This window comes from Vicugna pacos, chromosome 16, assembly GCF_048564905.1.
Source record: "Vicugna pacos chromosome 16, VicPac4, whole genome shotgun sequence".
NCBI lineage: Eukaryota > Metazoa > Chordata > Mammalia > Artiodactyla > Camelidae > Vicugna > Vicugna pacos.
In genome coordinates, this window is record NC_133002.1 from 42,280,451 (window position 1) to 42,294,358 (window position 13,908).

Below are 13,908 nucleotides of genomic sequence, written 5' to 3' on the forward strand. Positions count from 1 at the left end.
GGGGAACTAGAGGCCGGGACCCGCCTGGAGTGGGAGGGGCCAAGGAGCGGTCAGAGCATCGCCCTCGCCCCCCACCCCCACTCCACCAGGCCGTCCCAGCCCCTCTCACAGCCTCTGTTTTAAAAAGTTGGTGCCTTCGCGGTTCCCACCCGGACTGACAAAACCTTCCTGGTGTGGGAGCTGAGCTCTGGACCTAGGACCGAGGCCTTGCAGGTGAGCTGGCCAGGGTGGAGGGAGGGATGGAGAAAGCCGCCAGTTGCCCCAATAACTGGGAGTCAGGGCCAGGTGACCCCCCCCAGCCCAATTCCCGAGCCAACACGTGACCACCCCCAGCCCCCCGCCCAAGCCCCGCGCAGTCAGGCGACCCCCCCTCACTTAAGGAGCTTATAAACTAATGATGAGGAAAGATGCACAAACAAATCAATAAAGAATAATGCTTTGGCGGGGGAGGGGAGCGCGTAGTAGTGGCCCGGCGGCGATGCGGCGGTGGTTCGGCACCGGGCTCTCGCTGACCGCAGGGAGACACGCGCGGTGGTCCATCTGCCGGCTTGGGGCCAGAAGTCCACCGGGCGCTGAGCCGCGGGCCAGGGCCTGGAAAGGCTGGGCACGGCGCTGGCAGCTGTGGCGCACGGGGCCAGGGCGGTTACCCGCGGTAGCTGCGAAGGAGGGAGCAGGCCAAGGGAAGGGGGTGGGGTGTCGTCCCCGCGCACACGCGCCGCGCACCGCCTGCCTGGTCCGCCTGGCTCCGCGCGGGAGGAGGGAGAGGGAGAGGGAGGGGACGGCCCGATGGCCCCGCTGCCACGTGCCCCGTAACGGCCACCGCGCGCGCCGGGGGGCGGGGCGAGCCCGGCGCGCTCGGACCGCCCCTCTGCCCGAGGTGGGGAGGGGCATGCAGCGACGGCCCCTAGTCCACCGCCTCCCACCCCTTGCCCTCTTCCCAGCCCGAGGCGACTGCCGAGGAGCCTGCGGCGGGCAGAATGGCGGCGGTCGCTGAGGAGGCGCGACCCCCGATCAGGCCACCCCCTCTCCATGCCGGACCATGAACTCAACCCACAGACCCCTGGTGCCCGCGTCCGGCGGGGCCTCCCGTAACCTCGTCATATTCGGTCAGTAGCGCCTGGGCCCTGAGACTGCAGGAGTCAAGGGGTTGCGATACTGAGTGCGGAGTAATGGTGATGGGGTGTAGTAAGACAATGGTGGAGGTAAAGGGGAAAGTTACAGAGCTTGGCTGGGCCAAGTGGTTAGTGATGGCAGGTGGGAGTGTAGCGGGGTGATGGGAGTGCAGAGTGGGGAGTAACTGGGGACAGCTGTGGTATTTAAGTGTGGGGTGGAACAGGTCCGTTGCCATTGGATGTGAGGGGTGCAGAGTAGCTGGCTTCCTAGCATGAATTAGAATAGGAGCAGGGTGAGACCTGCTGGTGGGGAAGAGAGGGAGAAGGGGCTAGGGGCTGTGATTGAGTAGTGGGACTAAGGACAGGTCTTGAGAAGAGAGCGAGGCGCTGTTTGCTCAGAACCAGAGTGCGGTGTTTGTGGTGTGCTTTGGAGAGAGAGGGAGAGACCCAGAAACCTGGAGGGTAGTGCACTTGTAATAGAGGAGAACAAATCTGACTCTGTTGGATCTGTTCCTTTAGCTCTAACCACTGTGCCCTGTTTTCTAGGCTTATTTTTGCTAGCTCTGTACCTTTTATAAATGAATGTTGCCTGTAGCCTGTCTGGTAAACAGGAGAGCCTCTTCTCAAGGCTCTGACCTTTCAGGATATTAACACTTCTGCACTTATATAAAGATAACACGTTGCAGAATAGAAAGTAACCTTTGTTTTGTTGGAGGTTTTGCAGGAGCACCATGACCTGGCCCATGTGGACAGCTGCAGGAACAAAGAATTCCTACAGCAAGAAGTTGCAACAACCAACCCCCCCCCCTTTTTTATCTATAAAAGCAGCCTGTATTCTGACTGGGAGGATGGTTCCCCAAGACATTAGTCGGCCATCCTCTCAGTCTGCCAGCTTTCCAAATGAAGTCGCTATTCCTTGCCCCAACACCTCATATCCTGATTTATTGGCCTGTTATGTGGTTAGTAGAGTTTGGACTCGATAACACACTGGGGAGGAGTTCAGGAAGGGCAGGACCAAAGGCTTGTTCCCCCATTGTCTGCTGGTCCCCTCCTTCCCCACCCAGCAGAAGATGAGGCCCTGATGAGAAAGGTGTTTGTGAAGAGAGAAACAGGTCCAGGTCTCTAGATGCTGTTATGGTTTTGGAGGGCCCAGCCGGCTTATGGGGCTCCAGTGCCCCAGTGGTAGGGGATGGGATTGTCCTAGTGTCTTGAGTCCCTTCCAGTGTTGGCTGCTTTGTTCCTCTCCTGTTGCCTCCATGTCTACCTTTTCTTTTGTCAGCACATCACAGAGTCAGGTCTTGAGGCCAGTGCCTCACACAGGGGCTCCCCTAGGCCAGCCTTCTGAAGGCATGGGCGGGGGTGAGGTGGGGAGACTCAGCCCAGGTCAGATGGATCTGGGTCAGAGGGAAGTATGGAACGTTGGGGACCAGGGCTAGGGCGTCTCTCTTCTCTCTTCTTGGTCTTCCCCTAGCAGGGGCCTCCTCTGCTGGTTCCACTTCCCCCAGGGAGCCGGCAGTGAGAGGGACGCCCACTCCCAGCCCGGGCCAGCCCCAGGAGTCCAGCCAGCAGTGGGACCCAGCCTAAGGCTGGCCCTCCTACCACCTAGCTCCTGGAGCAGGAGATTGGACCTCTAGGACTGGTCCCCTGGTGAGGGAAGAACTGTCCTGTGCATATCCTCAAGGAGACACCTGGCACTTCTGCCTTCCCTGGGCAGAGGCTGGTAATGATTCTCTTGTCTTCCTCTTAGTCTATGCCTTTTCTTTGGAGGAGTTGACCACATTCTCCCATCTTTTGGACAAGAGGACTGGATGAAAAAACAAAAATAATGCTTTGACTTTATTTATATTATTTAAATTTTTATGAATATATTTCTATACTACATCCTATCTAAACTTGAAATAGAGATTTAAGAAAGAACTAGCAATGTAAGAAATCCACAGTAATGTGTAAGTTATTCAGAGTTAACACAAGATATTTGCACTCTCAAAGAAGCTTGCTAATGCAGATGATGCTAAAAGAATGCTAATTCTTTTAGTTGTTTATAAAATATATAGAGGTATGTGTGTTCCTTCTCACAGAGGTTAGTAACTTGGGGAGCGGGGCTGCTACAGATTCAGGTCCTACTTCAGTGGCAGGTCCACTTATCTCCTCTTCAGGTCATATTCTCAAGCAGGAGCTACAGGATGACACAACTAAAACAATTTACTTCCTTTGCGTACCCACAAACCTGTAAGAGGCTTCTGCAGGACTTCCTTGGTTCCTTTCATCATCACCTTCACCACCAGAGGTCAGGGAAACCTTCCGATTAGTCAGGGGCCCTGAAAGTGATACAGAAAAGTATTGATTTGAAACTAATAACATTTATTTAGGGCTTCCTATGAACTCATTCCTTAAAATGTGGCCCTATTTAATCTTCATAACCACCCCATGAAATTGTTATTGAAAAATCCCAGTTGTATCCAAAGTAAGTGTCTGTGTCAAGTTGTGATATTTTTAGGTCTCTTTTGTCTTTAGGTTCGTCTGGGCACCAGACATAAGATGGTTCAACCTAATGCCCTTGCCCTGAGCAGCTCCAGATGCCAAGAAATGGCCAATTACTACTTTGGATTCAATGGATGGTCAAAAAGGATCATAAAGGTAAAGTGTAGATTTTCTTTGACTAACCAGACTCCTTTCAACATTGAAATCCTAGACTTCAGAGAGAAGACTAGAACTGGGTTGTGGGGAGATGTGAGAGACCTCCAAGTGGAAGTGTCTGAGCATTGACCTGCCACGTAAAATTAATGGTAATCTCAATGACTTGGTGGTGGTGTTCATAATTTTCTCTTGTGTTTGTATGGTATATAATAAAAAACAGTTGTCCATATCTAGTAATTCATTTGCAAGTCTTACTTGATTTTGAAGCAACAGGACCCCTCAACTATTAACTGGGCTTGCTGGAGTCTAGTTTTTATTTCTAATAACAAAATGTTTTGAAATCTTGCATTTAATTGGAAGTCTGGGGTATGGATATAACTCAGTGGTAGAGCATGTGCTTAGCATGCATGAGGTCCCAGGTTCAATCCCTAGTACCTCCATTAAAAAACACCCAAAAGACAAAAAAACTCATCACTGAAATTCTACCAGCTTCAGGATCTTTCTGACCTTGAAGAAAGGGAAAATGAAGATATTGTGGCCCCAGTTCAGAAGCAAAGCATGAAGTTCTTATGAACTTTAGAGGTGGTGTTGCCACCCCATGAGGGCAGGGGTCCTGGAGCTGGCATGGCCGAGGAACCCTTGCACAAGCTGGAGGAAGGTCTGTTTTTCAGTGTGTGGTGGGTAGTGAGGCGATGGGGTTTCTCCTTTTTCCTTTCTTTCTGATACTTTTTTTCAGGTACAACATCACCCTTGCTCAGCAACTAAAGCGCTGGGCAGAGGTTTTCTGCCTTACAGTATAGATTCTTATGTTAGGCAATGCCTGACAGAAACTTTAACTTTAAAATTTTAGAGCTGACTGCCGGTCAAGAAGCTTAGTCAGAGGGAAATTTTTTCCCCCATTTTTGGTTAATAATTTATGCTAAAATAGTCCTTTCCAATACAGATCTTTTGTAGCCTTCAGTTACCCCAACAAAATCATCATCTAAAGATTTAAACTCTTGTGTAAATGTTCAGTCCTTTGCCTCCTATACAAGGACTTGAGTGGAGAAATTCAAATGTAGATCCCTAGAAAGGTTTTTCCAGCTGGTACTGAGTTTTTTCCCTAGAACCCGTGGCAGTTGGGGTTAGGGTTCTAAGTCAGAGGCAGGTCTGTTAGTTAATGGAGTGGAGGAGGCTCCACCATCCACCTGAGTGGCTGATGCTCTGGGAGGGGCCAGATCATCTGCACTACCACCAGATCTGTCTCATTGTGTGATTCCAGCCGTTTATGCATGGGAGAGCAGGAGTGTAGCTTCAACTTGTCCGTTTGAAATCTGAGTGATGTGAGAATTGTGCCACATTCTTGGCTTGTTATCTCCCGTCTAGTACTTCAGGAACTTCCAGAATCGATCTGGGCAGTAAAAATGTGCCCTGCCGGGATATGTCTGTTAACAGAGCCATTCGACCACACGCTTGTGTTGTGCCTACCCTTAGTTGCTACGATAATGATCTAAGAATCACAGATGCATTTTTCTTTTAAATGTACAACATAAAAATCAGTTATTCAGATAGGCATTTTAAATCCATTTGTTTTTCTTGGGTTTAGGGCCATTATCATTCGGAAGATAACCCAGAAGCTTGCTACTCAAAAGTCTATGAGGGATGCATTCCAGAAACTGCTGATTGTGGTTTTAGGTAAGACTTTTTTTTTTTTTTTTTGAAGGGGAGATGATTAGGTTTATTCATTTATTTCTTTGTTTTTAGAGGAGGTGCTGGGGGTTGAACCCAGGGCCTCGTGCTTGCCAAGCATGTGCTCTGCCACTTGAGCTATACCCTCCCCATGCTAAGACTTTTTGGTTGTCCTTGAGGTGCTTCAGTTTCAAGGAGTAAATACACTTATTTGAAAAGTTAATTGGATGAAAATAATTGTTACCTAAAACACTATATATTCTTTCAGTCACTAAATTCTTTCATAGCAGTAGTCTCAAATTTGCTCTCTGTGGCATTTCTGAGAAGAATGACAGCAAGTATTGTCCCCAGCATGCAGATGCAGACCGCCTTGTCCCAGTTCACACAGAGAGTGCTCCATCCAGCTCTTCTTTTTCAATCGCTTGCTTATACAGGATGGTAGAGTGATTATAAGCCTTGGACACAAGTGTTTGAGTCCTAACTCTGTCTGTTAGATTTTTTTTTTAATGCAATTTTAGGCTTTCTAGCCAGAGAGATTTGAAGGTATTTATTATCTCTAAGCTGCATTGTCTTTATCTGCAAAATTCGGTTAGTCATTCAGCTCACCTATGGGGGATCGTGTAAGAGTAATGAGATGGTGAATGTAAAAAGCTTAGAACTGTGCCTGGAACATGGTAAGCAGACAAAATATATTGACTGTTATTATTATCATTGTTGTTTCCCTGTTGAAGGGTTTATTAGATTATGTTCTTGGAATCAATTCAGTTTCAGTTTTCATCTCATGTGTTGTATGAATATGATTCTCATAATACTTAGCTACGTTTTTGTGAGCCTTGAAAGTGGTCATGCTGTTAAATGGCATCGATTGTGTTCCCTATTGAGTTACACAGTGGTGAGAACGTCACAGGCTCCGCCCAAAGGAAACTTTATGGTTGTCCATTCCTGGAGCAGAGTCATTCCCCTGCATCACAGCCCTGCAGACTGAGAGACTGAGAAAGCCTAGTGAAGTTGTCAGAGACCTTACTTGCTTGTTAAGAGTTGACCGTGGATGGGTCTCAGCCTCCCAGCCCAGGCAGTCCTTCCTGTGAAGGTTGACTTCCCTGGTCACCAGGCAGAATCCCCATCAGCTGTCAACTTTTGATTAACAACCTTTAAGAACCAAACTAAATGTCTGGGTTGTTTGCCTGTTCCTGACATGCTGAAGGTATTCCTTACTTGCACTCACAACTCCTTAGACAAGAAAGCCTTGTGACTCTAGTTTGCCTTGAGGGAAGTTGTATTGTCCAAAGGGTACGTGGGCCAGTCTCTGCCAGCAGCGTTCAGATGCACTCTCTCTTTTCTCTCCCTTCCCAAAGCTTTGTTTATTGTATCTGGCAGAATTTTGGCCCCAAGGAGTAAACAGTTGCCTTCTTCTTTTTTTTTTTTCTCTGTGATTTATCATAACATTTTGTGTATATTTCCCTGTGCTATACAGTGTAATCTTGCTTATCTATTCTACAATTTTGAAATCCCAGTCTATCCCTTCCCACCCTCTACCCCCCAGTTGCCTTCTTCTAATATGAAGTTATCTATTATAGTCTGATGGTGTCCATCCCAGGTTTGAACTCACTTTGACCCCCACCTAATGCCTCACTTTTTAATCATGTTATGATTGAACATTTTTGTTTCTGACAGCTTTTACTTCCTCAGTTCTTAATTTCTAAGACCATAAAGTTTTTTGAACCAAGCAAAGTTGGTACTTCTTATATACATTTTCACAAATAGTTGTGATAAAAACTGAAGTGTCAGATGAGGGAACTGCTAGAAAATGCTCTTATTTTCTGCTTTTACAAATCAAAAGAATGTCTGATTATTGGGTGCTACCGTTGTATACAGGAAGCTTTAGAACAAAATTCTGAACTGACCCTTGTTAACTTTATTTCAGAAAGTGGTAAAATGGCTGTGGTGTACAGACCCTGTGAAGAGGTCACAGGTGCTAGGACTGAAGAGGAAGTACAGGATTTAATTCAAGTATGTGGAGATAAAAACTCGAGGGGCACCCAGCCAGTGTCGCCATAATTCAAAACAACCAGCAGGATTTGGAAGACTTTGGCTTGTCCACTCAGCTGTGCCATCCTTAGGGAAATGTGAAACTCTGAAAATGCTTTTGAGGCAAGGAATTTCCGGGGCTTTTCCTGAAGTCATGACCCTTGGCTCTGACCCCTTATTTGAAATTTGGAGAGCAGGACTGAGGGCCACCAGCATGCTTCTGCAGTTGTGGACACAGGGAAAGACACAGGCCTTTTAAAACTCCCCACAAGCAGAATCCCAGGCATTTAGGAACCAAGTAACTATGGCCTTAAGGGGGATTATGCTGCAGCGTTTGGAAACTACGAATGCCTTTCAAATAAGGTGTGTTGTTACCCAGATCTCAGCATCACATATGTATCTTATGTGAAATATTTTGCTGAAAAACCTTTCTACACATCAATTATATGGATGCCCTGAATTAGGGATTAAGTTGTCAAAGTAATTTCTGAAAGAAAATAGTAATGACCTGCACATAAGATTTTTTTAAGGAGTAAAAATGTGTTTCATGTCACTGAGAGCTTAATGTGCAGCTAGATTTCTAATTATGTAACTCTCCCCAGCATTGCCAAGTTTGTTATGAAGAGAAGAAAGTAGAGAAAGAAAAGATGGTTATGTTCTGAAAGGGTATTAGAAGTTTTTTCTGCACAAGATAATTATTTTATTTCAATTTATATCAAATTATTTTAAATTCAGCTTAAATGAGGGACACTTCAATCATGTCCGTGTTTGGGCTTTAAGAAGTCTAGCTTCTTGTGAAATGTGAGAGGAAGGGATTCAGTATCGATAACTGAAGTTTTCAGAAAGCTGAGTATAACAACAGACCCATTCCTCATCGGCCAATCTTGGAATCAATTCCATTTAAAAACCATTATGTGCTTGACCCTGGGAATAAGATCAAGCTCCTACTCCATGGAATTCTATGGCCAGAGGGTGTGCCAGACAGTTAAACAGGGCTAAAATTAAAGAGATGATTATATGGGCTGCAAAGGAAGTTAAGTGGGTGCTAGTTGCAGTATTTCGAGAAAATTATTTGACATGCTGAATTTACTTTTTGAGAGGGAGGAGGTAATTAGGTTTTTATTTATTTAGTTACATATATTCTGTTTCTTAGAAATATATTTTTATTGAAGTATAGTCAGTTTACAGTATTGTGTCAATTCCTGGTTTACAGCACAGTACTTTCGTCATATTGGAACATACATATTTTCGTTTTCATATTCTTTTTAGCCATAAGTTACTAGAAGATACTGAATATAGTTCCCTGTGCTGTACAGTATAAACTTGTTTATCAATTTTGTACATAGTAGTTAGTATCTGCAAATCTCTATCTCCCAACGTATCCCTTCCCACCCCCTTCCCCACTGTTTATTTATTTTTAATGGAGGTACTGGGGATTGAACCCAGGACCTTGTGCTTGCCAGGTACACACTCTAACCACGGAGCTATCCCTCCCCACAACGTGCTGACTTTAACATCCTAGGTGTCTTCTCTGTGTGTGCACACAGGGTAGACCTCTGAAAAGTGGCACTGTAATTTTTTCTAGACTAATGGCTGTGCTGAGACAAGGTGGGATGGGGAGATTTTCCCACGCTAATGTAAAGGGCTCTTCACTTGGTTTCTGACTCTTTCCCAGAATGAACTGCTCACCCACCCCAAAACCCTTCCTGCAGAAATTTTGGAGTCATCACTGACTCAGTGGTAGCCCCTAATAATAGAGTGGTGAATTTTATATTCAGATATGGATAATGAGAGTTTAGAGGACATGAGAACACTTTAGAATAACTGTAAGGTGTATTCCCCTCCCACCGCTGTAACTGGAGCTCATTTTGTAGGTCAGCTACTTTTCTTTGAAGCAGTGTGGCCAAGGGGAGGAAGAATGTCTTTCATTTCAGCTTTGAGGAGGAGGAGTTTAGATTGCCAGAGCTGGACTAGCACTTTTGAATTTCCCAAGAAGGCTGGGCCCTGGTGACTTCCTTGGGAAGCTCTGCCCCACCATCACCCCCACCCCTGCGCTGCTGGAGTCCGGGGCCACTCTGGTCTGCAGCCCAAATCCTGCCTCATTGTACCAGGGGCCAGGCCCAGGTTAGAGAGAGGGCCTGGCAGGAGATAAGTGTCACCTTTGCTGGTGGAAAGATGGCTTGGGCCCTGGGAAAAAGCTGCACTCTGATTGGATCTCCCACTGACCTACTAAAGGTCTGTCACTAAAGGTGTGTCAAAGGGTGGGGCGTGAGGTAGGGGAGGGGTGCACGTGCTGCCAGGCTGCCATATCACTTTGGTTTCCATTCAGCACGCCTGGCCAGTGCCCCACTGGCCTGGGTTGCTGTGCCCGATTTGTCTTTAGATCATGTTTCCATAGTGTTTTTGGTTGCTGCAGCTCTTTGCTTCACAACCACTCTGGCTTCTGGTCCAGGGAGTTCAGCCTCTGGAATGGTCCTTAGAGAGGAGAAAAAGAAACTTCACAACAAGAGGTGAAAAAGATATCTTTTGAAAAAGTGGCTCTCTACTCAGAAAATTCCATGGTGTGAAATAGAGTAACAGTGTTTAGGATTATTCCACTGGTTCCCAGGGGCCAACTGCCCAGTACTCAAGAGAAGTCAAGGCTGGAAGACAACTGTTCCCGACTCAGCAGGACGCTCTGCAGACCCACTGTGACTCCTCTTGTTCATACACCCCAGCCCATCCTGCCTCAGACGCAGAGGAGTGAGGCTTCCTCTCTCCACCTCCTCAGCGTGCTCGTGTTCCTGCTCCCATCACAGATGATCACGACAACACCCGCTGCTAACAGGTCCTCACCTGGATGTGGCCTTTTCCACCTACCACCAATGCCTCTCCTTGGTCCTGCTCCCATATATCCCAGCCCCCGTAACAGAAGGCTCTACACAGAGAGAAACTCTATGTCCACACTGGCTCTCTGGCTAACATTTGGGCAGGGATCTGGGGTGTAGGTTAATAAGAGATTTGCTAATGTGGAATATTCAAGAAATCAATGGAATAATACTTGGAAATCCTAAAATGCAGAAGGGAAAAAGTAAATTTTGCCAGATGCCTACTTTGCTTTCATTTTATTTAACTCCTAGTATTTCCAGGTTTACTTGGGGACCAATCAAAAGCTTCTGACTGTGTAAAGGTCATGTGTACCACTGTGCAGCTGGGTGTCTCTTCCAGAAGGATTAAAAGTACTTTTGGTGGTGGTGGTTAGGGTCAGAGGAGGAGGTGTGAGGGTCAGAGGAAGAGGTGAAGGGTCATGAGAAAGGAGGAACAAGGGCTCGCAGACAGCCCCAAACTGGGGATAGAAGATCTAGGCACTAGTCCACAGCACTTAACACCTCTGATCTTGCTTTTGGTCACCTGTAAAAGGAGGGAGATTAAAAATGCCTGTTATGACTATTTCTGGGGGAGAAGGGAGTAATATTGGTAAAAAAAAGTTTGGAAAATAAGCAACATTTTTATGTAAGTAGCAAAATGTTATTATTTATAATGTGCTTCAGATCATTGATAGAGACCAATATTCAAGCTGTTCTGTGTATGAAAGCACATTTTGGAAGTATCAAGTTACGTGCCAATAAATCTAATGTATAGAGAGAAAGCCTTGAAAGCATCTGAGTGTTTTGTGGATAGAAATGCTTACGATTCAGAGCAAGTTCAGAGCTGGACAGTCTAAGAATAAAAGAGCCACCCCATCCACTGGAAGGGCTAGGTAGCAGCTTCTGGTTGCAGAACCAGAAACTCTCAGGCTCCAAATAAAACATAAACCACCACCACTTGCATTCTTTTATAAAACTGAAAAAGAAACAAAATAAATACAAATATATTTACACCCGCCATATAAGACAAAGAGTACTTGAGACCTAATGGATATTAAATCAGTTTACAAACCATGATGCACTATATGAATAAGTTCTCATTTGGGGGTAATGCATCAAGCAGAGAGCACAGTATACAATATGTGGCCCTGAATGGTAATTCCCTTCCCGCTTTCATGCCTTTCTCTTGTTCCTCTATGTATGTGAATCAGTTGCATTATTAAGCTAACAATGTAACTGAGGTATTATGAGCTTAATAATGTAACTGAGAATTTGACTTTTAGCAAGGGAGTAGTTCTTAGAAATTTAGGGAGTTAAAACTCTGAATGAATAAAAATAGTTCAATTACGTCATTAGTTTAAAATTTTTATCATCACTGATTAAAAATAAAAATTAGGAAAAAAAGTAAAAATTTATCATCAGGCAATGCAGACGCACCACAACGTGTGGTGTTTGTCAGGCAGTCCCTGTCACAGTGCAGCTTGACTGTCTTGCAGACAACTTCAATAGTATTTTTAAATTGGCAGAGGCAGCAGGTCCTATGGCTAGGTAAGATCCTACAAATGAAAACAGAATTAAATTAGTGGTAAAGGAGTGACTTGAGTAGGGAGGCAGGCCAAGGCCACCACAGAGCTGTGCAAAAATGAGTTCTCGGGGCACATGGCCTGGAGAATTGGACAAGGACCAGTTGGCCAATTGCTGCTTTTAACTGTTGTAAATAAATACAGAGGACACAAGTGCCCAACAGAAGGGTAAGGATGGCAGTGGGTGTCGGTGTGCCTAGGAAAAAGGTGCTAGGGATTATAATTGGGTGACACTGCTCTATAGTTTAATTCAGAAGTATCTCCTCCCAACCCAAAAGTCTAACTTTGAGTTGAGAGTACACAGGAAGAGGGCAGACTTCTAAGATGAGTCTGAGTAAGTCCCCAACTTCTGGAGTCCCTTTCTCAATTCCTAGTTGTGAGTAGGAAATGTATTAGAAATCACTCTGGGAATCAAAAAACACTTTGTGGTTAATAACAGAGATCACACTGGCCAACTCTGGACAATCTAAACATTTGAAAGAAAAACAATGAGATAAAACAATTTAAAAGCAGAGCATATGAGTTTATAATAATACTCGACATCAGGGGAGCACTTTATAGAACAATGGTAGAAGGAAAGACAGGATTTGGAAAATGTCATTTTGCAACTACCAGTGTGACACTCAACTCAGACCAGGATTATCACTGATGCACACTTGGGTGAAGAGTATTTGAAAGTAGGCTCTTCACTGATTCTAAAGTATCAGCCCATAGATTATTTACTAATTACCAAGGGAAAAGATAATTCAACAATGAAGAGATATGGAAGATATCACTTTAATCAAGTAGTCAAACTTAGCATCAGGCAACCTGAAGTGATGAAGCAGGAAGGATATATTGCCAGGATATCTATTCTTCCCCAGAATGCTTACTTTGAATCTAGACAAATCCAGATGTGGGGCAATTTATAATATAGACAACTGGCTTAGGCTCTTCAAAAATGCCAATGTCATAGAAGACCAAAAAAACAAACAAGCAAAAAAACAAAAACAAAAACAAAACAAAATAAACAGTAGGGAAATATTCTAGATTAAAGAAACAAAGGCATGACATGCAATACCTAATCTTTGACTGGACTCTGTACCAAGACAGAGTTAAGAATGTCACTGACTTCTGGCCCACGTGAAGTAACAGGGAACAATTTAACCTCTTATTTGAAACAATGTGGGGGGGAAAAAAACCCAGATTAAATATATGAAACAGTTTTCAAGATATTGGACCTCTGGCAATAAAGTTCAGTCATCCCCAAGAGATGGGAAATAAAAATGCAGTGATCCCTATGACTCCCCTAGTTTTATTTCTTTGAAAGAGTTTCCAGGTCATGGTACAGGGAGGAGAAACTCAGGCAGACACTGGAGGACTCCCTGACTGAGGAATTGGAATTGAGAGTCCAGGGAAATCGGGGTGACTAGCATTCACAAAGCACAGTACTAGAGAGAAAAGAGGTGCACAAAGAGCTCTGGAGATATGCAGAGGGATCTCTTGAGTATTCAACAAAGTACCGGGCAGTGCATGTGTGTGAGGAGTTACTTGAGGCCAGGAAAAGAACCACATGAAAGGATTAGTGATAAAGGATAACTGGATATGACACAGGGTTGGGAACAGTACCCATTCCTACAAGCCAAATGCTCAGAAAAGTCTTATCTCAGTAGTTGTGAATAATGAGCTCTAGACTAAAGGCTACTCATGGTCATACCTAACCCAAAAGGATAAAGTTGACTTCACCCAAAACAAAGCTCAAACGAATTTCAAGGAATATAAAAATATGCACCACACAATAAACTAAAATTCACAATGCCTGGAATCAAATGAAAACTACCAAGCATGCAAAGGAGGAGGGAAATATGTGCCATATTGAGGACAGAAAGCCATCAATCAAAACTAACCCAAAATCTATACAGATTTTAGAATTAGCAGAACATGACATTGTAATAGTTATTACAACAACTGGCATATGTTAAAAACCCAGATTAAAGACTGAAAATGTTAAGTATAGGCATGGAAGAGACAAAATAGCTTCCAAAGAGTAAAAAC

The 13,908-nt window shown here is 44.8% G+C and overlaps 1 pseudogene; it reads left to right on the top strand.

Annotated features, from left to right (window-relative positions):
- Positions 1–786: 786 nt before the first annotated feature.
- On the top strand, positions 787–11,073 carry LOC102545632 (RAD52 motif-containing protein 1-like; annotated as a pseudogene).
- The last annotated feature ends 2,835 nt before the right edge of the window (positions 11,074–13,908 follow it).